This window comes from Bos indicus, chromosome 7 (assembly GCF_029378745.1).
Source record: "Bos indicus isolate NIAB-ARS_2022 breed Sahiwal x Tharparkar chromosome 7, NIAB-ARS_B.indTharparkar_mat_pri_1.0, whole genome shotgun sequence".
Lineage (NCBI taxonomy): Eukaryota > Metazoa > Chordata > Mammalia > Artiodactyla > Bovidae > Bos > Bos indicus.
In genome coordinates this window covers 69,220,706-69,248,699 of record NC_091766.1, presented here as the reverse complement: position 1 = coordinate 69,248,699, position 27,994 = coordinate 69,220,706, and the positions used below count along the sequence as shown (strand labels likewise).

Sequence of the window (27,994 nt, the reverse complement as noted above, 5' to 3'; positions counted from 1 at the left end):
CATCTCTTTCTGAGAGAGAAAACTAAAACCATGCTGAGGTATCACTTCTCACCTATCAGATGGCAAAAGGTCCAAAAGACTGACAACATATCCTGTAATATTACTTTGGGGAAACACATCCTTTTATTCCTGTGGTGGGAAGGCAAAATGGTACAACCTCTATGGAGCTTAACTGGCAATATCTACAAAATTCTCATTTTCTCTTTGACCCAGAAATTCCAAGTATCAATACCGAAACTACACTTTAAAAATATGAGAAGTTCTGTGTATACCATGTCAAATGCAAATTGCATTACTTGGAGTAAAAAAGACTAGATGCAACTTAAAATGTTCATCAGTAGGAAGCTGGCTGCATAAATAACAGTACATGCTCACAATGGAGTTCTCTAAGCTGTAAAAATGCTATGAAGTGATTTCTAAGGTATAACAATGAGTGAGAAAACAAGGCAGAGAAGTTATTTCAGTAAACTCCTGTTTAAATACGTATATGTTTATATATACATGATACTTATGGTATACACACACACACACATATGAGCTTGTTGTTGTTCAGTCACTAAGTCATGTCTGACTCTTTGCGACCTTATGGACTGTAGCCAGACAGGCTCCTCTGTCCATGGGGTTTTTCCAAGCAAGATTACTGGAATGGGTTGTCATTTCCTTCTCTGGGGGATCTTGACGATTTGGGGGTCAAACCCATGTCTCCTGCATTGGCAGGAGGATTCTTTACTACTGAGCCACCTGGGAAGCCCATATAAGAGATTACATATATTTAAAACAGAATGTTACCTATGGGAGAGAGAGGGAAAAGGACAGAGGGAATAAGATGAGAAACTAGACTCAATATAATTTGTTTTGTAGATTAGACTTCTAACCATTTAAATGTTTAGATGATTAACTAACAAAAATAAAAGCACTCCCTGAGAAATAAAAACAAAATAAGACAAAAATTAACAGTATATTGAAAGGAATTATTTCACATAATTTTAAAACATAGTAATTTGGCTGTATATCCCCAGTGGAGAAAAAGAACTGCAAAACTACCTTAAACTATGTTTAGTAATCATATTGCTATTATTATTCTGAAACTATTATACTCATGGTAGAACAAAGCAAATAAATTATCGTTAATATTGTTAGGCACTGATATTTTCAGATTAGAAAAAAATAAATACAAATACTATGAAAATCAAAGAAGTTATGTAATACTCTGTAATAATAAATTTTGTATTATTATGAACTCATGATGCCTTTTCTTCTTAAAAAAAAAAAAAAGTATGGCCAAGATCTCTCCACTGAAATGTCATAAAAACAATAATAACTCCAATAACAATGAACAGTGCTAATCATCAGATCATGGGTCTCTAAATACCATTTCCTTGGAGAAATGCTTGACTTGAGGTTGGAGCAGAAAATGTAAAAGACAAGCTTGGATATCTTGTCATAATAAAAAGCAAGGAAGCAATTAAAGAAGTTTGGTGTTGCGTCAAAAGGACTCAGGAGCCATAGTGAAAAAAGCTCCCCTTGGACAAAGTTGAAATAATTTGAACATTAAAAAGAATAACATCTGTAATTAATTCAAACAAGTCAAAAGTATTAAACTTCATGAGTTCATTTTTTTTTTAAAAGCATTTTTGAAAGATGCCAGGGAACCAGCTCAGTATTCTAAACACTGGTAAACACAAAGAAAATCAAGCATAGATTTTTGTTCTTAGGGTTTCCAAATAACTGATGAAGGAAACATTTCTCTTTAGAAAAAATTCCAGTTGCATGAAGTAATGATTGAATCAGAATGTGGCCATTTTTGCAAATTCTGAATGAAATAATTCTAGTTAATAATCATCAATGTCAGCTTATATTACCACAGAGAAAGACAACCTCTCACTATATGCCTCATGATGGAAATTCCTAATACCACGTGTGTTAGTTTTCAAGGGCTGTCAAAACAAGAAATGTAACCTGAGTGGCTGAAGCAAAAGAGATTCATTTTCACACAGTTCTAGAGGCTAGAAGGGTGAAATCGAGGTCTCAGCAGGGTTAATGTCTTCTAAGGCCTCTCACTTGGACTTGTAGATGGTCCATCTTAGGTTTTCTTATGGTTTTCCCTCTGAAATTGTCTTTTTCCAAATTTCCTCTTCTTCTAAGGACACCAGCCATGCTGGATTAGAGCCCAGCTTAATGACCTCACTTTAACTAAATCACCTCTTTAAGGATCCTATCTCCAAGAACAGTTCACATTCTGAGGTACTGGGGATTATGATGTCAACATACAAATTTGGGGGAGACACAGTTCAGCCCCTAACAATATCCACAATATATTCTTGCCAATAACTAGAATCTGAATTAGATCAAACCTCTACTTTACAGGAAATATACCACTTTACAGGGAATACAGGGAGAAGAGAAACATGTTAAACAACATAATGGGAAGGGGCTTCCCTAGTTGCTCTGATGGTAAAGCATTTGCCTTCAATGCAGGAGACCTGGGTTTGATCCCTGGGTCGGGAAGATCCCCTGGAGAAGGAAATGGCAACCAACTCCAGTATTCTTGCCTGGAAAAATCCCATGGACAGAGGAGCCTGGAGGGCTACAGTCTATGGGGTCGCAAAGAGTTGGACACAACTGAGTGACTAACACACACACACACACTCCGCAACATTCAGAATTTGAAAAACTGCAACTGACTTACTTCTGCAACAAATAAATTGCAAAGACAAAAGAAAAGAGGAAGAAAGGTACCCATAGAGTATCAGAGACCTAAGAAATACATGAATCAAATGCTATCTATGTGCCTCCTATGGATCTCAATTAAACCAAGCAATTTTTTAAAGGACCTCTCTGTGAGACAATTGGTCAATTTGAATATTAACCAATTCTGAGATTTTTTTACGTTATTAAGGAATTGTTTTTAGGTGTGATAATTACTGTGGTTATGTTTTTAAAACAATTCATGTGTCATGACGTTAGATTCATTAGATTCATGTCATGTCAGCAGATTCAGCCAATCCTAAAGAAATCAGTCCTGAATAGTCATTAGAAGGACAGATGCTGAAGCTGAAGCTCCAATACTTTGGCCACCTAATGTGAAGAACTCATTGGAAAAGACCCTGATGCTGGGAAAGATTGAAGGCAGGAGGAGAAGGGGACAACAGAGGATGAGATGGTTGGATGCCATCACTGACTCAATGGACATGAGTTTGAGCAAGCTCTGAGAGTTGGTGATGGACAGGGAAGCCTGGCGTGCTGCAGTCCATGGGGTCACAAAGAGTCAGACACGACTGAGGGACTAAACTTACTTACTTACTTAATATGGTGTCAAGTGAGTGTGTGCTCAGGCCTGTCCTACTCTTTGAGACTCCATGGACTGTAGCTCACCAGGCTCCTTTGTCTATGGGATTTTCCAGGCATGAATACCAGAGTGGGTTGCCATTTCCTACTCCAGGGGACCTTCCCAACCGAGGGATAGCACACACTTCTTTTGTGTCTCCTGCATTGGCAGGCAGATTCTTTACTACTTCACCACCTGGGATATGATGTCAGGGATCCATTTTAAAATAATTCAGTGGGGAAGGAAGCACACAGAGCAACAATGAGTTAATGCTGATAACTGGGTGATGAATACCAGCTCTCTACTTCTGGGTATGTTTTAAGTGTTCCATAATTAAAGGCGTATAAAGTAAACTGTAAATGAATGAATGACTGGGTGGCCATGTATCCCACTGGCCAATAGCCAAACAACTGAGATGGAAACAGGGAAGATCAACATACTAAGGGAGGCAATTGGAAATAAAATGCAACTAACACATGACAGCGACTGCCCTTTGTTGAGTAATAGAAAGCTTTCAGGACAAGGACTAGGCAACATCATCCATTTACATGCATAGTCACAAATTTCTACTGCCTTTCATCTTTATAATATTCCTGGAGCAGGGGACATATTGGGTCATTTTACAAATAGGGAATAGAAGATTTAGAGATGCCTGAAACCACAAGCTGGTAAGGACCTGAGACAAACCCAGGACTTAGATCTACTATATATATCCCCTTTCCCTTACACCACTCCGCCTCTGGGGGTTCAAAAGAGAATGGGATCATGGCCAAAACTTGAGTCAAGAGGGAGTGGTCTTTTATTATCTGGAAATAAAACTTTGTTTTCTTTGTTCTTATGGAAATGTGTTTTAAGAGCTTCTTTTGCTTTGTCCTCTACTTGTACTCTTGATTTTTTATTTTTTTTTAAAAAAAAGCACACTAAATGGTTCTCATACAAAAGAAATGTTTATAGTCATGTTTCTTCTGCAGGTTCATTTTTTAAATTCATATATTTAATTATTAGGCTGTGCCAGCTCTTAGTTGCAGCATGCAAACTCTTAATTGTGGTATGTGGGATCTAGTTCCCTGATCAGGGGTCAAACCCAAGCCCTCTGCACTGGGAGCAAGGATTGTTAGCCACTGGACCAACAGGGAACTTCCTGCAGGCTCATTTTTACAGTAATGAATACCGAGCCTTTTTTTCACCTCCATAGTAATATACGTAGAGCTATAACACCAATTTGAAAAGTATAAAGAAAACAGAGATAGTGTGGAAAATATATGTGCATTCTTTATCTTATGCTATTAGTTTCTAGGTATTCCTTTCTGCCAAAATAAAACTCTTCAGACATGATTCATATGCACATGTTATCTCAAATAAAATGGCATCCATCTTTTTTCATTTGTAGAGTATGCTTTGGTTCCGTTTTTATTTTCACTACACTCTTTTTAATAACACAGGGAAGTAGACTCCATTTTTAAAAGATCTCCATCAAGACAGGTAACAATGAAAGGATCAGCCCTTGAAGCTGAAGCCTGGCTCACCAGTGATTCTACACAACCAAGCATTACTCAAGCTACTAGAATGTCAGTTTATCTCTCACCCCAGATTTTTATCTCCCTCATGAAGGTTAGGGAAAGAGTTGAGGTGGAGGTGGACACTAATGATTTGTCCCTTCCAGAATCATGTGCTTGATTGCTCCTTCAAGCTGCTTGTTCTCTGGCCACGTCTCTATCTGCAAAGGTGTTGGGAGGGATCTGGGGAAAGAGAGCCTTTACTTTCCCTTTATGAATCTGCCTCGAATCGAACACAAAGGATTGGAAGTACAGGGATACATAGAGGCCTTTTGGTCTGACATCTCATTTACGAAAGGACTAACGTTTTCTTTTACAGACTTTTATAAGTGGGGTTACATATAAAGATAGAAAAAGGCTGACAGGAGTGGGAGATACTGATGTTTGCCTTGCCTTTCAGCTTTAGGCTTGTATCCAATCCCTGAGCTACAGCACCCATAGTATGCAATTTGTATACCAGGTAATTACCCTGTTAAAAGCACACTTTCATTGCTTGTATTTTGCATGTGTGTGTTGCAAAGCACTAATTTGTGATATGTAAATGTTTAAAGCATACCAGTATTTTGCAATCATATTTTGTAATTTCCTTGTTTTTTAATACAACGGCAGCCTCAAAAAATGGAAGTTGCTCTGGCCTCTTTGGATATCTGAAAGGCCTCTGAGAAGAGGAAGAGGAGAAGGTATGGTAGTAACAGTCACAGCAGTGTACATATACTAAGCATTTCTATGAGCCAAATGCTGCTTGGTATCCTAATTTGACTTGTTAATTAGCATGTTAATTAACATGTATTAATTAATTTAATCCTCACCTAAGAGGTAGATATTATCTTCATTTTCAGATAAGGAAATTGAGGCACAGATAATAAGAAGCTGTGTATCAAACTTTACTGAAGAGTTGGCAGAAGCCAAAGGGAATTACAGAGTGTGAGGGAAATAGTATAAAACTAAATACTAACTATAGCTGTCTGTGATTAAAAGGAAAAGCTGCTAAGGTTAAACCCTTCATAAAGGGAATTTCCTTCCTGGAAACCCCCTAGATCCTATCGTTGTTTCTGGACCCTCATATTCTCATATGAGAAAACAGCTCTTTTCTCTACCAATCTCTAGAAAACCCACCTTTCCTTACAGGGACTGTTCTTGCAAGGTCATACCTCTTCCCCGACCTTTCCACTAGGGAGTGTGTTCTTGCTCAGTCATGTCTGACTCTCTGCGACCCCACAGACTGTAGCCTGCCGGGCTCCTCTGCCCATGGAAATTTCCAGGCAAGAAAATTGGAGAGGGTTGCCACTAGAGAAAATATCTCAAATTCTGAGTTACACAGTCTGGCATAACACTCAGAAGTCAAGGAGGAGGGCAGTAGGGGAGCGGGATATTGGTACTCCAGGTGTCCAGCCCTCTTTGGTGTCTCTCTGACATGATAGGTGACAGTTAAAAATCGTCTATCTTGGCCTGTCAATAACTGTTGAATCTACCCTACGCTTAACATTAATCATCAGAGGCAGTTAAATCTAAACCACTCCATAGGGTTACAAAGAACTGTACCAAAATGCTTCATAATTTGCAAATGTATCTGTCCCAACACTGGAGTTAGGGCTCTGAATTACCGTGGTTCCTTGGTGGGGTTCACTGGCCCCTCCCCTCAGTATGGTTTCCTTAGGCAAACCATCTTCCTCTCCATAACTGTCTGGGGCGGATAGGAAGTATGTCAGTGAGGGTATGAAGGCTTAGGTCTTCCAGCCCCACCACAATATAAATAAGGTCATCTGAGACTTTTTTTAAAAACATACTTCCTCTGTATTCTAAGACATCAGTAAAAGATTGTGGTTGATATCACTCAGTTACATTTTACCCCAGCACCAAAAGTATTTGAGAGATCCCTGAGGGCTTGGTTGTTAATAAATACTGTATAACCACTTTCTCTAAGGTAAGTACCAAGGCTTGGCTTTTACCCAGCTAAGTGGTAAGAAATCTTATGTTAATATTTTATTATGGTAAACATTATTTGGGGCTGGCTCTAAACACAGGGATAAATTGGTACTATAAACAATTCAAGGTCAGTTTTTAGAATGAAAGCAATGCACAGAATAATAAGTTCTCCAAAGCACTTTTACACCAACTACATTGTTTCAGTCTCATGATAATGCAGAAAGGTCGTTAGACTTGGCATTATTACTTCCGTTCAATGGAACAGGAAATTGAATATTTAAGTGATTGGGTAAGGTCACTCAGCTAATTAAAGTGCAAAGCTTGCTTTCAGACAGCCTAGCCAAAGCATTGATGTTTGCCTTCTTTATACCTGTAAAGCATTTCAGTTATTCCCCTAATGTATAGTTCTATAGGAATCTATTAAAACTCATTTAATCCTTGTGATGGTTAATCTTATGCATCAACTTGACTAGGCTAAAGAATGCCCAGATAGCTGGTAAAACACTGCTTCTGTGAATGTCTCTGAGAGTGTTTCCAGAAGAGGTGAACATTTGAATTGGTGAACTGAGTAAAGCAGATGGCCCTCCTCAATGTGGGTGGACACTATCCAATCTGTTGAGGACCCAAATAAAACAAAAAAGTGGAGGAAGGGTGAATTTGCTATCTCTGCCTGTGAGCTGGAATAACCTTCTTCTCCTGCCAGCGACATCAGAACTCCTGGCTCTTGGGCTTTCGGACTAGGCCTGGAACTTATATCATTGTCTTTCCTCAGCCACTTTACATCATTGTCTTTCCTCAGCCACTTCCCTTAGTGGGTTCAGCAGTGTGTTAATCAAGAATACAAGTCTGACATATACACACTGTGATGTATAAAATAGATAACTAATGAGAACATGCTGTAGAGCACGGGAAACTCTAATCAATGATCTGGGGTGATCTAAATGGGAAAGAAATCTAAAATAGAGTGGATATACTTATGTGTATAACTGATGGACTTCACTGTACAGCAAAAACTAACACAAAATTGTAAGGCAACTATACCCCAATAAAACAATAAAATAAAAATTAAAAGGTAGACGTGGGGAAAAAAGAATACAAGTCTGAGATCCTGGAATGACCTCTGAAAGAAAAGTACTCAAACTGGAGAAGACAAAAATTCCTTATGGAAACTAGGAGCCAGCAAAAAAATAATTCTAGATATCATTATTGACATTAGGAATAACGTCTGAGAGTTATCATCAATCAACTAAAATATGTCATTGGGGAAAGAATAATATTTTCAACAAATGGTGTTGGGACATTCGCACTGGATATTCACACATGAAGAATGAAATTGGTCCCTGTATCATTATATTAAATTAGTTCAAAATGAATCAAGGGCCTGAATCTAAGAATTAAAACTATAAAACTCTTAGAAGAAAACACAGAGATAGAGCTTTGGAACCCTGAAATAATCAATAATTTCTTAGAATCCACACCAAATGGACAAGTAACCAAAGAAAACATTGATAAGTTGGTCTTCATCAAAATTTTTGAATGTCGTGCTTCAGAGGACATTGTCTCTGAAGAGAATATCAAGAAAGTAAAAAGACAATGCATAGAATGGGAGAAAGTATTTGCGAATCATTTGCAAATCATCTAGCTAATAAAGGACTTATATCTAGAATATACAAAGAAATCTTACAACTTAACCATAAAAAGACAAAAAATTCAATGAATATATGGGCAAAGGACTTGAATACATAATTCTTCAGAAAAGATAAACAATGGCATATAAGCACATAAAAAGATGTTCAACATCATTAGCCACCAGGGAAACACAAATCAAAAGCACAACGAGGTACCACTTTATACCTACTAGGATGGCTATAATCAAGTCTCACAGAGAATGTGAACAAACCCTCCATACATTGCTGGTAGGAATGTAAAATAGTGCAGCCACTTTGGAAAACACTCTGTCAGTTTCTCAAAAAGATAAACAAAAAAGTATCATGTGACTCAGCAATTCTGCTCCTGGGTTTATACTCAAGAAATTAACATATGTACATACAAAAGGTTGTACACAAATGTTCACATTACAATTATTCAAAGTAGCCATTCCCTCCTGGCTTGAAGAGTTTCTATTGAAAGATCAGCTGTTATCCTTATGGGAATTCCCTTGTGTGTTATTTGTTGTTTTTCCCTTGCTGCTTTTAATATTTGTTCTTTGTGTTTGATCTTTGTTAATTTGATTAATATGTGTCTTGGGGTGTTTCTCCTTGGGTTTATCCTGTTTGGGACTCTCTGGGTTTCTTGGACTTGGGTGATTATTTCCTTCCCCATTTTAGGGAAGTTTTCAACTATTATCTCCTCAAGTATTTTCTCATGGTCTTTCTTTTTGTCTTCTTCTTCTGGAACCCCTATGATTCGAATGTTGTAGCGTTTAATATTGTCCTGGAGGTCTCTGAGATTGTCCTCATTTCTTTTAATTCGTTTTTCTTTTATCCTCTCTGATTCATTTATTTCTACCATTCTATCTTCTAATTATGGCAAGTATGGCAAGACATACTTAAAATGATGAAAGAAAATAACCTACAGCCCAGATTATTGTATCCAGCAAGGATCTCATTCAAGTATGAAGGAGAAATCAAAAGCTTTTCAGACAAGCAAAAGCTGAGAGAATTCTGCACCACCAAACCAGCTCTCCAACAAATACTAAAGGATATTCTCTAGACAGGAAACACAAAAATGGTGTATAAACTCGAACCCAAAACAATAAAGTAAATGGCAACGGGATCATACTTATTAGTAATTACCTTAAACGTAAATGGGTTGAATGCCCCAACCAAAAGACAAAGACTGGCTGAATGGATACAAAAACAAGACCCCTACATATGTTGTCTACAAGAGACCCACCTCAAAACAGGGGACACATACAGACTGAAAGTGAAGGGCTGGAAAAAGATTTTCCATGCAAATTGGGACCAAAAGAAAGCAGGAGTCACAATACTCGTATCAGATAAATTAGACTTTAAAACAAAGGCTGTGAAAAGAGACAAAGAAGGTCACTACATAATGATCAAAGGATCAATGCAAGAAGAAGATATAACAATTATAAATATATATCCACCCAACATGGGAGCACCGCAGTATGTAAGACAAATCCTAACAAGTATGAAAGGAGAAATTAACAATAACACAATAATAGTGGGAGACTTTAATACCCCACTCACACTTATGGATAGATCAACTAAACAGAAAATTAACAAGGAAAAAAAAAAAAAAACATGTATCTATAAAGTTCACTAAAGCAAAGCACAGTAAAATGAGGTATGGCAATAAAAGGCGTTAAATTTATCAAATAAAAAAAAAAATAAAGTGCTGAAAAATTAAGCTGTCAAAAAAAAAAAAAAAAGAAATTATACCAATTTTCTACAATCTTTTTTAAAAGACAAAAGTAGAGAAATATTAATACTTCCCAAGTTATTCTGAGGCCAGCATTACTCTCATACTGAAACCAGATGAAAGAAAACTGCTGACTAATACAAAGTACCCCTTGGTACCAGTTATATTCATTTCTAGGTTTTGAATATGGAGGATATTATCTAAATCTGTTTGATTGTTTTTTTTTTTTCCCTGAGTTTTGGATAGTGTGTAGCTGGAGTTCTAAAAGCTTGAATAGAATTCTTGAACAGTGAGATACCTGTAGTGTGAATCAACTTTTAATTGTACTTCTGCCTAATGTGCTGAACTGGGACTAACTCATACCACAAGTAAGGAAGAGAGTTTAGAATAATCAGAAATGATTGAACAAACTTTTAGAGCACCTTGAAACAATAGAAGCTTTAATTAATATGCAGACTGGATAGAAAGTATGGTTTAACTAAGCCCTTTTGGGCCTTTAAAAATTAATTTATGTGAGTAATCCATATCCATAAATACATGTTTGTTGTGGAAATTTAAAGTATACAGAAATATATGGAATAAAGAGTTGTGATTTCCCTTCATTTAAAAAAAAAAAAAGAAAGCACAGTCTCATCTAAACATCATCATGTAGATAGGACTTATAGAGGGCTAAATCTATCATGTAGACAGAACTTGGTCAGGTTCAAACTAGTTTAGCGCTGGTCTCCCAAGAGGCACAGGTCACATATGCAGGGTCTCTCATAGTCGGATGGGGGCTCACCCTCGTGTGGGAACTAGGAAGAAGTCATCACTGGGCTCCACACTTCACCTACATCAGGAAATCAAAAGAATCTGTCCTATTACACATTTCAACAGGCAAAACAACAATGTTACCAATTTCTCTGGTCACATGATGGTCAGGGGAGTGACAGGAACTTCTTAGAGTGCAGCCCAGTGTCCTGTAAAGACAGACAGGAAGAGGCCTGATTCCAGCATCCCAGGCTTCCAGCAGGAGGTGGCCATGCTGGAAATCTTCTGAAAAAATACATTCCTTATCAGAATAAAAATATATTGTTGAAATCGCAAAAAAAAAAAAAAAAAAGAAGGCTGAGTGCTGAAGAATTGTTGAAAAAAAAAAAAACAAAGTAGCCAAAAAGCAGAAAGAATGCACATCAATTGATGTATAGATATACAAAATACGGCATATTCATACAACAGAATAATATTCAGCCATGAAAGAGAAATGAAGAACTGATATATGCCATAAATGAATGAACCTTGAAAATACCATGCTTAGTTTAAGAAGCCAGACACAAAAGGTCACATATCACATGATTCCATTTATATAAGATGTCCACAGTAGGCAAAGGCACGGAGACAGAAAGTATATTAGTGGTTGCCAGGGGCTGGGAGGAGAGGGAGATGGTAAATAGCTGCTAATAAATATGTGTTTAATGACAATGTTCGGGAATTACACAGTGGGATGTGAATATGCAAAGAAATAGAGGAAAACAATAGAATGGGAAAGACTAGAGATCTGTTCAAGAAAATTAGAGATACCAAGGGAACATTTCATGCAAAGATGGGCACAATAAAGGACAGAAATGGTATGGAACTAAGAGAAGCAAAAGATATTAAGAAAAGGTGGCAAGAACACACAGAAGAACTGTACAAAAAAGGTCTTAATGACCTGGATAACCACGATGGTGTGATCACTGGACTAGAGCCAGACATCCTAAAATGTGAAGTCAAGTGGGCCTTAGAAGCATCACTATGAACAAAGCTAGTGGAGGTAATGGAATTCCAGCTGAGCTATTTCAAATCTTAAAAGATGATGCTGTTAAAGTGCTGCACTCAATATACCAGCAAATTTGGAAAACTCAGCAGTGGCCACAGGACTGGAAAAGGTCCGTTTTCATTCCAATCCCAAAGAAGGACAATGCCAAAGAATGTTCAAATTACTGCACAATTGCACTCATTTCACATGCTAGCAAGGTAATGTTCACATCCTTTAAGCTAAGTTTTAACAATACGTGAACCAGGAACTTCCAGATGTTCAAGCTGGATTTAGAAAAGGCAGAGGAACCAGAGATCAAATTGCCAACATCCGTGGCATCATAGAAAAAGCAAGGGAATTCCAGAAAAACATCTATTTCTGCTTTATTGACTATGCTTTTAAAGTCTTTGACTGTGTGGATCACAACAAAATATGGAAAATTTTTAAAGAGATGGGAATACCAGACCACCTGACCTGCCTCTTGAGAAATCTGTAAACAGGTCAGGAAGCAACAGTTAGAACTGGACATGGAACAACAGACTGGTTCTAAATAGGGAAAGAAGTACATTAAGGCTGTATATTGTCACCCTACTTATTTTACTTATATGCAGAGTACATCTGGAGAAGGCGAGGGCACCCAACTCCAGTACTCTTGCCTGGAAAATCCCATGGACGGAGGAGCCTGGTAGGCTGCAGTCCATGGGGTCTAGAAGAGTTGGACACGACTGAACGACTTCACTTTCACTTTTCACTTTCATGCTTTGGAGAAAGAAATGGCAACCCACTCCAGTGTTCTTGCCTGGAGAATCCCAGGGACGGGGGAGCCTGGTGGGCAGCCATCTATGGGGTCGCACAGAGTCAGACACAACTGAAGCGACTTAGCAGCAGCAGCAGAGTACATCATGTGAAATGCTGGGCTGGATGAAGCACAAGCTGGAATCAAGATTGCCAGGAGAAATATCAATAACCTAAGATATGCAGATGACACCACCCTAATAGCTGAAAGCAAAGAGGAACTAAAGAGCCTCTTGATGAAGGTGAAAGAGGAGAGGGGAAAAGCTGGCTTAAAACTAAACATTCAAAAAACTAAGGTCGTGGTATCTGGTCCCATCACTTCATGGCAAATACATGGGGAAACAATGGAAACAGTGACAGACTTTATTTTCTTGAGCTCCAAAATCACTACTGACAGTGACTACAGCCATAAAATTAGAAGACGCTTGCTCCTTGGAAGAAAAGCTGTGACAAGCTACACCTAGATGGTGTATTAAAAAGCAGAGACGTCACTTTGTTAACAAAGGTTTGGATAGTCAAAGCTATGGTTTTCCAGTAATCATGTATGGATATGGGAATTGGACCATAAAGAAGGCTGAGCCCCGAAGAATTGATGCTTTCGAACTGTGAGCAAGAGAAGACTCTCCAGAGAAGACTCTTGAGATTCTCTTGGACAGCAAGATCAAAGCAGTCAATCCTAAAGGAAATCAAACCTGAATATTCATTGGAAGGACTGATGCTGAAGCTGAAGCTCCAATACTCTGGCCACCTGATGCAAAGAACCAACTCATTGGAAAAGACCCTGATGCTGAAAGGGATTGAAGGCAGGAGGAGAAGCAGGCGACAGAGGATGAAATGGTTGGATGGCACCATCGATTCAAAGTACATAAGTTAGAGCAAACTCCAGGAGATAGTGAAAGACAGAGAAGCCTGGCATGCTGCAGTCCATGGGGTCGCAAAGAGTCAGACACAACTGAGTGACTGAACAACAGCAACAAATGTGAATATGCTAAAAATCACTGAATTAATGTTAGAAGACCAAATATTATGCTACGTGAATTATATCTCAATTAAAAAAAATAACTTCCAGCTTCTTATAGGCGCTACACTAAGGAAGACAAATAAATCACTTAATTCATGGAATCTAAACCCATCACCACTGGAGAAGGCAATGGCACCCCACTCCAGTACTCTGGCCTGGAAAATCCCATGGACAGAGGAGCCTGGTGGGCTGTAGTCCATGGGGTCTCTAGGAGTCAGACAGGACTGAGTGACTTCACTTTCACTTTTCACTTTCATGCATTGGAGAAGGAAATGGCAACCCACTCCAGTGTTCTTGCCTGGAGAATCCCAGGGACGGGGGAGCCTGGTGGGCTGCCGTCTATGGGGTCACACAGAGTCGGACACGACTGAAGTGACTTAGCAGCAGCAGCAAACCCATCACCTGGGGCTTCCCAGGTGGTGCTAGTGGTAAAGAACTTGCCAGCTAATGCAGGAGACTTAAGAGAGGAAGGTTTGATTCCTGAGTTGGGAAGATCCCCTGGTGGAGGGCATGGCAACGCACTCCAGTATTCATGCCTGGAGAATCCCATGAACAGAGAAGCCTGGCAGGCTACAGTTCATAGATTTGCAGAGTTGAACACGACTGAAATGACTTAGCATACATGAAAACCATCATCAGGGAACCCAGTAAGAAAAGAATAATGTTCAGAAAACCACCAGGGAGGTCAGTTTGGCTGTTAAGACTAAAAGTATTCTAGGAGCACTCCACATCAGTCTCTAGGAAATCTGCATCATGCTTATACCATGACCAGCCCCAAAGTGAAGCTACAGTCTTAGGACAAAGCTCATCTCATTTCTCATTAACCTCCATCTTGCCATCTTTCAGATGTTTCCTCTGCAGTATCAGAAAGAAGCAAGGTCAAATTTATGACTCCTTCTCAGATAAATGAACTCAATTCATTCAATATGTTTTATTGAGGTGCCAGATACTTCTTAGACCCAGGGAATCCATCATGATCAAGGTGGATGTTCTTCTCCATTGATTAAACTCATATTCTAATATGAAAAAAGGATAATAAAAAGTATGCTTTTTGTCTTCAAGGGCCTTCCCATTCCCAATCTATTCAATAGCCTTTTCTGATCTGCTTCTGGAGAGGTGGGGTGCATATCTGTGGATGGTATAAACCAGACTCCCTTTTACAAGCAGGAAACAGGCAGCAAGAAGAGAGAGATCAGGGTATTTCTTCTCCCTGCCTCAGCCCTACAGTTCTGGCAGATTTCAACTACTACATCTCCTGTAAAATAGACTTTCTCCGCAGTGCCAGATCTCATTGGAAATTCTACTTTCTTCCTCTGACTTTTTATACCAAAGCACATGTGGTAAATTATCTGAAAGAGTTAGTTGCTCAGTTGTGTCCAACTCTGCAACCCCAGGGACTGAAGCCTGTCAGGTCCCTCTGTCCATAGGATTTCCCAGGCAAGAATACTGGAGTAGGCTGCCATTTCCTCCTCCAGGGGATACTCCTGACCCAGAGATTGAACCTGGTCTCCCGCATTGCAGGCAGATTTTTTTTACCATCTGAGCCACCAAGGAAGAAATGAAGATTATCTGAGACAATAGCTACCGATGATTCATTTCAACCCTTTATGTTCATACTGATCCGCCTCTTAATAGGTAGTAGCCAGTTTGCCTCCCCTTGAAACTGGACTTGCCTTTTGACTTGCTTTGACCAGGAAAATGTGGCAAATGTTATGCTCTGTTAGTTCTGGGGTAAGTCCTTAAGAGGCCCAGCAGCTTCCACTTTGACTTTCCTGGGACCCAGACACCTAATAAGCACTCAGGCTAAATTATTAAATAAGGAGAGAAAGAGATATAGGCCTAGTCCAACACTCACCAGTCCAGCCACTCCAGCACAGAGGCAACAGATGTATGAATGCACCCATTTCGGATCCTCACTCAGCTCCAGGTGAATTTCCCCAGCCAACTCTATCAAGTAGAGAGTGGAGATAAGCCATTTCTACCAACCCCTACTCAAATTGAATAACTGTGAGCAAATAAATGGTGGGTATTTTTTTAAGTTACCAAGTTGTGGGCAGTCTGTTACACAGCAGCAGACAACTGAAACTGATAGTAATGGGTCCTCACTGCTGCTAGTCCCCAGTACTCAACATCCTTATTAATACCCTTGCCCTGACCTTGACTCCATGAACGGTTCATTGACTTCATTCTCTTGAAATAAACCCTTTTGAGTTCTGTTTCACCAGAAAGAGTGGTGTCTCTGCCCCGGGCCACAGAGCTACAGCTTGGAATTGCTTTCATATCTCTGGGTAGAGCACTCATTTCATTTGCCCCAGTAGGCTGGATATTTGAAGTAGAAGAAAAACAGAAAGAATGGGAACAGCTCCTTCCCTGCCATGTGTGCTTCCTCTCATCTCCCAATATACCTGAAAGTATGATTTTTAAAATGTATTCATTTATTTTGGTTACACTGGGTCTTAGTCGCTGCTCTCTGGCTTTCTCTAGTTGTGGTGAGCAGGGGCTACTCTTTGTTGCGGTGCACAGACCCCTCATTGCGGGGCTTCTCTTGTTGCAGAGCACAGGCTTTAGGCGCTCGGGCTCAGTAGTTGTGGTACATGGGCTTTCGTCTCCTGTGGCATGTGGAATCTTCCCACACCAGGGATTGAACCCATGTCCCCTGCAACGGCAGATGGATTCTTATCCACTGTACCACCAGGGAAGTCTTGAAAGTACAACTTTGATGGGTGTGCGCCATACTGCCCAAGAAGAACCAGGACTAAAAAATGGGAGGGACATTAAAAGGGATTTTTATATAAGGTATGAAAGCATATTTTTTCCCACAGTTAGAAGTAATTTGAAATTAAGGCAACATATTTTCATCAATACAATTGACAAAAACTGTAAAGAGCAATAGCATCTAGTGCTGATGAGGATGTGACAAAGTGGGCTTTTCAATATGTTGCTTGGTGAGAGTAAGAACTGCTGTCCTCTCTTTGGTACAAAATTTGCCAACATCCTTAAATTAAAAAAAAAAAAAAAAATGCAACATATCTTCCCCTGGCCCCACTTTTGAGAATCTATTCTAACCACCATATGTAAAGATGGATGTACAAAGATCTATTTTATTGCAATACTGTTTACAGTGGCAAAAATAAAAAGTAGGAACAACCTGATTATCCACCAATAAGAAAATAGTTCAATAAATTATGGGACATTCACATTAAGTGTGATTCACAAGGAATCACACTTGTATTTAAAAAAATGAGTTAGATCTGTATTTATTGAACTAAAGGGATATTTATAATATACTATTAAGCAGATATTTTAAAAAGCAAGCACCAAGTATAGCATGATCCTAAAGCAAAACTTACATATGTGCACATAAATTTGTTTATATTTGTATGAACACGGAGACAGTATAGAAAAACACCTATCATGCTTTAACAAGATTACCTTAGTGGGGTGAAAGCAAATGGAAAAGAATTAAATTTCCTTTATGTATTTTTGGACTGTTTCACTTGTTGAGTATATGTCACTTTCATATTTAATTCTCCTGTCTCCACCCCTCTTTTCACCTTAGGCAAGCAGACCTAATTTGTTTCACTTTAGATCAATTTAAACTGTTCTAGAATTTTACATAAATGGGTTCATACATTTTTGTGTCTGGCTTCTTTTGGTTCACTGCTGTGTCTATGAGATTCATCCAGATTGTTGAATATATTTATAGTTCATTTCCTTTTGTTGCTAAGTTGCATTCCATTCAAGTGGTATATTACAATTTGTCCATATCCTGCTAATGGACATTTGGGTTGTTTCTAGATTTTGACTATTGTAAATAAAGCTGCTGTGAACATTCTTGCACAATAATTTTTTTATTGAAGTATAGTTGATTTGCAATGTTATGTTACTATCTGCTATACAGAGAAGTGATCTAGTTATATATACGCATACATCGGAGAAAGTGATGGCACCCCACTCCAGTACTCTTGCCTGGAAAATCCCATGGACGGAGGAGCCCGGTAGGCTGCAGTCCATGGGGTCGCAAAGAGTTGGACACTACTGAGCAACTTCACTTTCACTTTTCACTTTCATGCATTGGAGAAGGAAATGGCAACCCACTCCAGTGTTCTTGCCTGGAGAATCCCAGGGACGGGGGAGCCTGGTGGGCTGCCGTCTATGGGGTGGCACACAGTCGGACACGACTGAAGCAACTTAGCAGCAGCAGCATACATACATCCTTTTTTATATTCTTTTCTATTATGGCTTATCAAAGGATATTGAATATAGTTCTCTGTCGCACAATAATTTTGATGTAGATTTCCATTTCTCTTGGATACATACCTAGTATTTGAATTACTGACACAAATGATAGATATATAAGGATGCAAGAACATATTTTACTATTGAAAATTAAAAAAACAATAAAAACATTTCCAATGAAAACTTTGAAGAAAGAAAATGAATCTGTACTTCAAAAAGATAATAACCATTGCTATCTTTTTGTCTACTCCCTCCCTTCCCAGTAGGTGTTTGCGTTTGTCTGTCAGTTCTTAGGCTTCCCAGGCCAGACCAGTGACCCACTACTTTTCAGGATGAATCATCAAAGATGAGGAAATTCTAATGCTATACTTGCCCAACAGGAACTCGATTTAGATAACACCCACAAGAAGCCTTCAGATTCAAATGATAATTTAAGAGAACTGCTAACACACAGGAAAAGCAGCTTCCATAATCGGAAACTTCTTGCAAATCAAACAAAACAAAACTCATAACACTCCTTTTCTACAATAACAAGATGCCACCAGAATAGATACTTAGCATGAAAAAGAAGAACCGAGTCAAATCAATACATCAAGAAAAAGAGTAGCAGAAGTAACCCTACTGCAAGGGAGAGTTTATAAACAAATTGTGAACTAAACCTTGGTAACTTTCCAAACTTAAACTGAAAGTCCAGAATGCTACAAAAATCCAGTCAATAACAATGAAGACCTATTCTAGGAAGGACTGGCTAGAATAAACACTTTTTTTTAAGTGTTAATAAAAGGGCACTGCTACACTTGCCTAGAAAACCCCATGGACCCAGGAGCCTGGTGTCCATGGGGTTGTCGCCAAGAGTCAGACACGACTGAGCGACTTCACTTTCATTTTCACACCATCAGTGACAGATTTTAGGGGTACCTGCTAAACCCATGGTCCACTATCACCCTTTTCTTAGAAGTGGCCTTGAGTTTTAACTCATAGGAAGGTCAGAGTATCAGTATTTCCTCTAGGATATGGCTGTTTGGACCAGAGATGGGTCTCTTACAGTTCAAGTTTGGATTCTAAGTGTCATGGTAAGCCAATGAATTATTTTGTGCAAGTAGTAACATGGTCTGATATAAGAATTGAAAAGATATTGGAGGAATAAATTAGGAGGCATTTGCAGTAGTTCAGGTGAGAGATAATTAAGGTCAGCAATGGCAGTGTGAGAGAAGCCCTAGAGAACCCTTCAACATCTACAAGCCAGGGAGAGGAACAGAGGATTTCTGAAGTAGCTGACATGTAGGCCTAAAAGACTATGGGGTTGTGAAAGCTAAGAGAGAAGGAGTTTTTGAGAAGGAAGAAGTGATCCACTGTGACTTGAGAAGCAATGACAAGGAGCCTCTTTGTGAAGAAGACAACCCTCTTTAAAGAGAGCAGAGAAACGGGGCTGTAGCAGGAAGAAGATAAAGTGACAAGGAAGTGACTATAGCATGTTTGTACTTTCTTGTTGCACTGCAGATAGAAATCTAAAAGGCCATGTCCTTAACCTGACATACAAGAATGCAGGTGATGAACTGCACAGAGGTCAGGAGGGCACAGAGCAAAGCAGAGAAATCCATGGAAGTGGGTTGAGCCAGGAAATCACCAGCAAGCTGTGCTCACCTCCTCGGCTCATCTCTGATCCCTCTTCCTGTCCCCGCTCCCACCACTGGGCCTTCTTTCACATCCAGAAACAAGCCAAGCTGCCTGCGGCCTTGGGCCTGGGCACAGGCTGTTCTTTCTGTCTGGAGTACTCTTCCCCTCTCCACCTCATTAACTCAAAATTGTATTTTCACCTTCACTTTAAATGTCTCATTCCCATAGAGGTCTTTCCTGGCCCTTTTCTCTATCCCATCTGAAGGAAACACCACCATTACATTCTCTCATAGCACCTTGGTTTTTTTTCCTTTTCTTTTTAAAAAATATTTATTTATTTGATTGCATCAGGTCTTAGTTGTAGAACAGGGGATCTTTTAGCTGTGACCACCCTGTTCTTTTCTCCTACCGCACTCTTTATCACATACAATGACAGATTTACCAAGGAATGATTTCTTTAACATCCGTCTACTCCCTCAGACTAAATTTCGTGAGAACAGAAATTTGTGTCTGTTTTCACAGTACAGTTCTTGGCAATGGGATCAGATCAGATCAGTCACTCAGTCGTGTCCGACTCCTTGCGACCCCGTAAATCGCAGCACACCAGGCCTCCCTGTCCATCACCAACTCCTGGAGTTCACTGAGACTCACGTCCATTGAGTTGGTGATGCCATCCAGCCATCTCATCCTCTGTCGTCCTCTTCTCCTCCTGCCCCCAATCCCTCCCAGCATCAGAGTCTTTTCCAATGAGTCAACTCTTCGCATGAGGTGGCCAAAGTACTGGAGTTTCAGCTTTAGCAATGGGATAAATGCCCAAATATCAATGTATATTTATTTTAAGACTTAATGAACCTATTCTAGTACCCTCTCCACATCACCCATGATCTCTGGATACTAACAGTGTAGCAATGATAACAGATCTTATTTAATCTGTTACATGTCAATCAGTGTGCTAGGAATTTAATGTATACCATCTCATTCACCCAGGTAAATAGCAGGGAGGGAACACAGCTCCACCCATCAACAGAAAATTGGATTAAAGATTTACTGAGCACAGCCCCACCCATCAGCTCAAGACCCAGTTTCCCCCTCAGTCAGTCTCTCCCATCAGGAAGCTTCCATAAGTCTCTTATCCTTCTCCATCAGAGGGCAGACAGACTGAAAGCCTGTCTGCTTTCAGTCACAATCACAGAAAACTAACCAATCTGATTACATGGACCAGAGCCTTGTCTAACTCAGTGAAACTATGAGCCATGTAGGGCCACCCAAGATGGACAAGCCATGGTGGAGAATTCTGACAAAACGTGGTCCACTGGAGAAGGGAATGGCAAACCATTTCAGTATTCTTGCCTAGAGAACTCTATGAACAATATGAAAAGGCAAAAAGATAGGACACTGAAAGATGAACTCTCCAGGTTGGTAGGTGCTCAATATGCTACTGGAAATCAGGGGAGAAATAACTCCAGAAAGAATGAAGAGATGAAGCCAAAGAAAAAACAACACCCAGTTTTGGAAGTGACTGGTGATAGAAGCAAAGTCCGATGCTGTAAAGAGCAATATTGTATAGGAACCTGGAATGTTAGGTCCATGAATCAAGGCAAATTGGAAGTGGTCAAACAAAAGATGGCAAGAGTAAACATTGACATTTTAGGAATCAGTGAACTAAAATGGACTGGAATGGGTGAATTTAACTCAGATGACCATTATATCTACTACCGTGGGCAAGAATCCCTTAGAAGAAATGGAATAGCCATCATAGTCAACAAAAGAGTCTGAAATGCAGTACTTGGATGCAATCTCAAAAATAACAGAATGATCTGCTTTATTGACTATGCCAAAGCCTTTGACTGTGTGGATCACAACAAACTGGAATATTCTTAAAGAGATGGGAATACCAGACCACCTGACCTGCCTCTTGAGAAATCTGTATGCAGCTCAGGAAGCAACAGTTAGAACTGGACATGGAACAACAAACTGGTTCCAAGTAGGGAAAGGGCTATGTCAAGGCTGTATATTGTCACCCTGCTTATCTAACTTATATGCAGAGTACATCTTGAGAAATGCTGGGTTGGATGAAGCACAAGCTGGAATCAAGATTGCTGGAAGAAATATCAATAACCTCAGATATGCAGATGACACCACCCTTATGGCAGAGAGTGAAGAAGAACTAAAGAGGCTCTTGATGAAAGTGAAAGAGGAGAATGAAAAAGTTGGCTTAAAGCCTAACATTCAGAAAACTAAGATCATGGCATCCGGTCCCATCACTTCATGGCAAATAAATGGGGAAACAGTGGAAACAATGACAGACTTTATTTTGGGGGGCTCCAAAAATCACTGCAGATGGTAACTACAGCCGTGAAATTAAAAGACACTTATTCCTTGGAAGAAAAGTTATAACCAACCTAGATAGCACATTAAAAAGCAGATTCATTACTTTGCCAACAAAGGTCCGTCTAGTCAAGGCTATGGTTTCCCCAGTAGTCATGTATGGATGTGAGAGCTGGACTATAAAGAAAGCTGAGAGCTGAAGAACTGATGCTTTTGAACTGTGGCATTGGAAAAGACTCCTGAGAGTCCCTTGGACTGCAAGGAGATCCAACCATTCCATCTTAAAGGAAATCGGTCCTGAATGTTCATTAGAGGGACTGATGCTGAAACTGAAATTCCAATACTCTGGCCACCTAATACGAAGAACTGACACATTTGAAAAGACCCTGATGCTGGGAAAGACTGAAGGCAGGAGAAGGGGATGACAGAGGATGAGATGGTTGGATGGCATCACCGACTCGATGGACATGAATTTGAGCAAGCTCCAGGAGTTGGTGTTGGACAGGGAGGCCTGGCATGCTGTAGTCCATGGGGTCGCAAAGAGTCAGACGACTGAGCGACTGAGCTGAACTGAACGATCTCATTCACCGCCTACAACAACCCTTTGAGTCAGGGACTCTTTTCAGCCCTATTTTCCAACAAGGGCACCAGGATTTAGTCAATATCACACAGCTTTACGTTGAAAACCAAATTCTACCGATACCTTAGACAGTGCCCAGACCTTCCTCCGTACCCCTCCCCCATTATACTGCCTCATAAGTACCTTTCAGTGCTTTTGCTTATTTGTTTATGAAATGGCAACCCACTCCAGTATTCTTGCCTGGAGAATCCCATGGACAGAGGAGCTTGGTGGGCTACAGTCCACGGGTCGCAAAGAGTCGGACACGACTTCACTTTCACTTTTACTTTCTGTCTTCCATATTTGACTATAATCCTCTTGGATAACAACAGGTTTTGATTATCTGTTTAACCCCACTGCACATGATGCCCAATAGACACCAAATGTCAACTCTTTCTACCAGAAAGGAATGACTTGTGCTGACTGACCTCTTGCCCTACTCCCAGTCTTTAGCCACATTCATTCTGTTTATTAAAGAGCAGCAATTTGTCAGTTTGACTCTTGGTGTCCACTGCAGTGTGCTCTTCCTAGAGCACAATTCTTTTACTAAACTGATAAGAGTTCAAGGATCAGCAAAGTCTCCTGTGAAGTCCGGACATCTGGGGGCTTTCCCAGGACATTTGACTTTTTCCAGAAAGACTCTGCCTCAGAAACCAGCCAGCCCATCCTTTCTGATATCCACTCCAGTCACTCCTGAATCTGACTTGACAGCCAGATAAATTCCCACAGTCACAAGCCACATAGTTGCTTCATTGATGGCACCTTGGCTTCCTGTGAATAGAGTTTTCAGAGATCCAGCCACTAGAAACAGTGCACCTACTCTGGGCTCGCCTGTGGTCAGGTGACAGGAGAGACAGCACCCCAGAAGACAGGAAAATGATTCCAAGAGCACCTCTGCCCCCATCTCACTACTGCCAGCACCTGCACATTCTTGCAGAAGGACTGCAAGAATGGAATGTGTTGGCCCTTTAGAGCACCTACCAGGGTCTCTGAATAGATCCGCCTGAGCCCTGCTGACAGCCCTGAAAGGAAACTGCATTTCAGCCAAGAAGACCAGAACAGAGAGTTGACGAGGGCATGCCCTGCTACCAGCTTACCTGCGACATGACACTGTGGCTCCACTTAACTCCTTCCTCTTCACTGCCATCTTTTCTTTTCAGTTATCCTCCATGGCATTCTTTTTCTCTTTTGCTCTCCACAACCCAACTTTTCTGTAATGTAGACCAAATTAAAAAAAAAAAAAAATCGCAAAGAATTGGACACCACTGAGCACACACACACTCACGCAGACCCTACCTTAGACTTACAGTAGTTAACAACTATTGCTTTTGTCTATGTAAACAACTATGGCTTTCTTCAGTTTCCTCAGAGAGCTTTTGGTTTTCACTCTACACAGTTCTCCTAGGGCTAATGATCGCACAATGCATGGCAGCAAGATAGGTACGTGAGCCAAACTGGGCCAGTCAGTCATTCCCTGTGCTATTAGACTCAGTGGATGAAAGACTAAAGTGTTTCTTTCCCATTGGTTGCCTAACCAAAAAATGGAATCTATTCTCCACAAGCTAATACCCTATTTCCTGCCAACTAGAAGAAAGTTAACTGCAATAAAGGAACATGAAAATCAGAGAGAGTTCTGACCGTCGTTTGCTAAGATCCTGAGGCAAATTCAATCTCTGAACTCCTCTGTCTCCTGGGTCAATAAATTCTCTTACTCTGTCTGGTTAGGCTTAGGATACTCTGATAGACCAACCCCTCATTATAAGGAAAAAGTTGAGATCCACAAAGTAAAAACAGTGAAAGCGGTAATTGCTTAGTCCTATCTGAGTCTTTGCGACGCCATGGACTGTACCCCGCCAGGTTCCTCTATCCATGGAATTCTTTAGGCAAGAATACTGGAGTGGGTTACCATTCCCTTCCCCAGGGGATCTTCACAATCAAGGGATCAAACCTGGGTCTTCTGCATTACAAGCAGGTTCTTTACCATCTGAGCTACCAGGGAAGCCAGAGATCCACATAACAGACTGATAATAATGATAAAGTAGAATTTAGTGAGGACTTACTGCATGCAGGACACAATGTGAAATGAGTTATTTGTATTACCTCATTCAATCCTAAGCATATCACTTTGAGTTTACTATGTTTACCAAATCTATTTGCTTGTTTAATATGTCTGTTTTATCTCTGACTATATGCCCACCACCTCACCACTCAACACAGTGTGTAGAACATAGTAGCAGCTTACTAAATACTTGTAATATTGAATAAATTTTGCGAATTAATATAATTACTAGCAGCAGTAATAGTAGTAGTAGCAGCAGTGTGCTGTGATAGGTCACTTCAGTTGTGTTCGACTCTTTGCAACCCTATGGACCAGAGCCCACCAGGCTCTTCTGTCCATGGGATTCTCCAGGCAATACTGGAGTGGGTTGCCATGCTCTTCTCCAGGGGTCTCCCTGACCCAGAGATTGAACCTGGGTCTCTTACATCTCCTGCATTGGCAGGCAGGTTCTTTACCATAAGCAACACCTGGGAAGCCCAAGTAGCAGGAGGATCACTAACATTTACTGAGTGTTTATTTTGTGTTAGATTTTATTCTAAGTTATTTTTAAACATTAGCTTATTTAATTGTCTGAGAAAGTTTTTAAGATGAGTTTCTGTTATTCCTCATTATGATAAGAAAACTAAGTCACAGAAAAGAAAAGATAACACTTAAGTCGTGTCTGACTCTTGCAACCCAGTGGACTGTAGCCTGCCAGACTCCTCTGTCCTTGGGATTTTGCAGGCCAGAATACTGGAATGGGTTGCCATTTCCTTCTCCAGGGGGGATCTTCCTAACCTAGGAACTGAACCCAGGTATCCAGCATTGTAGGCAGATTCTTTACCGACTGAGCTATATGAGATGTCAAATAATTCCAAAGTCACATATTTACAGCTAGTAAGTAGCAAAACTAAGATTCAAACCCAGGCAATCTGGCTCCAGAGATCCAATTCACAACCTCTATGCTTTATGAGTTTACTTAACTTATCCAGAATGACCAAGCTACTGAATAGCAGATACAGAATTTGGACCTAGGTTTGTTTGAGTACAGATCCTGCACTCTTGAACCACTACTTTATACTTTCTCTCTGTGGTTAACTGACTGACAGTTCACGGTATTACATATAATTGGGGCTCTGGGGTTGTACAATACAAAATCTGCCTAGCTCTTGTGGCAACCCTCATATTAATATCAGAAATCAAATATCTTGACTTCTAGAAAAAAGCAGTTATGTGTGATCAAAAACAACAGTCACTGGGTCAAATACTGAAACCAAGGTATAACTCTGCCTCTTGTTTCAGTTTAGATACTGCAAGAAGCAGAAACCAAGCTGGAATTAGAAGTGTAGATCAGAGATTTATTAAAGGATAAATGGAAGAAGGAACAAGAGTATATGGGAAGAGTCTCAAGCTACAAGAAGTTCTGTCAAGGGAGAAAGGAGAAGGAAGGAAGATTGGGTTGGAAGATAATCTGTCCAGTTGCAGCAAAACTGAGGAAATGAGGGCCAGGTTGGGGCAGAGGGGAGACAAAGGAAATTGCTGGCTCAGCAAAGGAGTCTTGCATTGGCTGGCTCCAGAACACCTTGCTCAGTCATTGCCTGGGAGTAGCCCATTGACAGCACAGCCTTGGCATAAATGCTGCACCTCATTCCCAAGAAGTAGAAGTGGCTGCTGGAGCTGTTAGCTATCCACACTCCCCTCAATGGGTTCTCCTGAAGAAAGATCTGGGAGGTGCCTTCCCATGGCTGCCACAGCCCTGTACTAGGAATTAAACTCCTCTGAAAGACACACCAAGGAGCCAGCCATAGGAGATAAGCATACTTACAATTGCTCCTCACACATAAGTAACACTGCTGAGTACATTTGCTTTCAAACCTTGTGCTGGTTTGGCCTCATTAAAAGCCCATTTAGTAAAAAATATGTTTTCCTGAAGAGGGGTAGGTGGGACATTTTCTTGTTTATTTTTCTACTGTGGACACATTTAAATTGCCACAACTATGTTACTATGGAAACTGCTCTCAAAGTTGCAAGATAAAGGGTAAAAACGGAACACTTTGTTAAAATGCAAATGATTAGTCTTTGGAGACCAGACCACTTTTCAACAAACTCTCCTTGTTTGGTTCTTCTATTAAAGGCTCTTTTGAGTCAAAGGTAGACAGGCAGGTTTTTTGGTGTTATATTCTAGATGGCACTGGTCAACTGTGAACAGACCACAGGTGACAACATTGGAATAAGTCTAGACACTTTTCAAACTTGCTATTAGAGCAGGCAAAGCAGGTGACAACATCGTACTCATTGGGTTACTCTGGTTGATCATGAATTACTATGAACGTGTAAACAGGCCTAGGGCAGGGAAGGCCGTTATTTTCATGCCAGGCTCTTTCTGCTGGTGTACCCTGGACCTGCTTGTTTGAAAGTTAACTTGCTGAGCTCTTATTTATGGAAAGCAGATTCTCTTTCTTATCTTCCCTGGCCACATTCCACCCTTCAAATCTTGAGCTGGACAATCTATCCAACATGAAACACAAAATTTTCATTTGAAAGCCCTATTTCTCTGCCTATCTCTTTACGTGCACCTCCCCACCCACCTCTTCAACTCACTTTACTTCTGTCTGCCTGAGCACTCCTATCTTGACAAAGCTCTCAGACAGTTTTGATCTGATTTGTGCTTTTTATACTTTTCTGCCTGGCAATTCTTTCAACTTGTCTTGGTGAAATCCTGAAGTCTTACTGAAAGCCGTTCTAGAGCTCAGTCAGTCAGCTCAGTCACTCAGTCCTGTACAACTCTTTGCAACCCCATGGACTGCAGCATGCCAGGCTTCCCTGTCCATCACCAACTCCTGGAGCTTGCTCAAACTCATGTCCATCAAGTCGGTGATGCCATCCAACCATCTCATCCTCTGTCGTCCCCTTCTCCTCCCACCTTCAATCTTTCCCAGCATCAGGGTCTTCTCCAATGAATCAGCTCTTTGCATCAGGTGGCCAAAATATTGGAGTTTGAGCTTCAACATCAGTCCTTCCAATGAACATTCAGGACTGACTTCTTTTAGGATTGACTGGTTGGATCTCCTTGCAGTCCAAGGGACTCTCAAGAGTCTTCTCCAACGCCACAGTTCAAAAGCATCAATTTTTCAGTGCTCAGCTTTCTTTATGGTCCAACTCTCACATCCATACATGACTACTGGAAAAACCATAGCTTTGACTAGACGGACCTTTGTTGGCAAAGTAATGTCTCTGCTTTTTAATATGCTATCCAGGTTGGTCATAGCTTTTCTTCCAAGGAGCAAGCATCTTTTAATTTCATGGCTGTAGTTACCATCTGCAGTGATTTTGGAACCCCAAAATATACAGTCTGTCCCTGTTTCT

At 40.3% G+C, this 27,994-nt stretch overlaps 1 protein-coding gene across 1 annotated transcript in view; it reads right to left on the bottom strand.

Annotated features, from left to right (window-relative positions):
* Nucleotides 1-10,625: 10,625 nt before the first annotated feature.
* LSM11 (LSM11, U7 small nuclear RNA associated) overlaps nucleotides 10,626-27,994 on the bottom strand; it is a 128,986-nt gene continuing 111,617 nt past the window's right edge. Inside the window, exons 6-8 of the transcript XR_011567777.1 lie at nucleotides 23,688-23,801; nucleotides 15,643-15,734; nucleotides 10,626-11,153 (exon numbers count right to left, since the gene is read on the bottom strand). The gene's annotated coding sequence lies outside the window, so the exon portion shown is untranslated. The remainder of the gene's footprint in view (nucleotides 11,154-15,642; nucleotides 15,735-23,687; nucleotides 23,802-27,994) is intronic.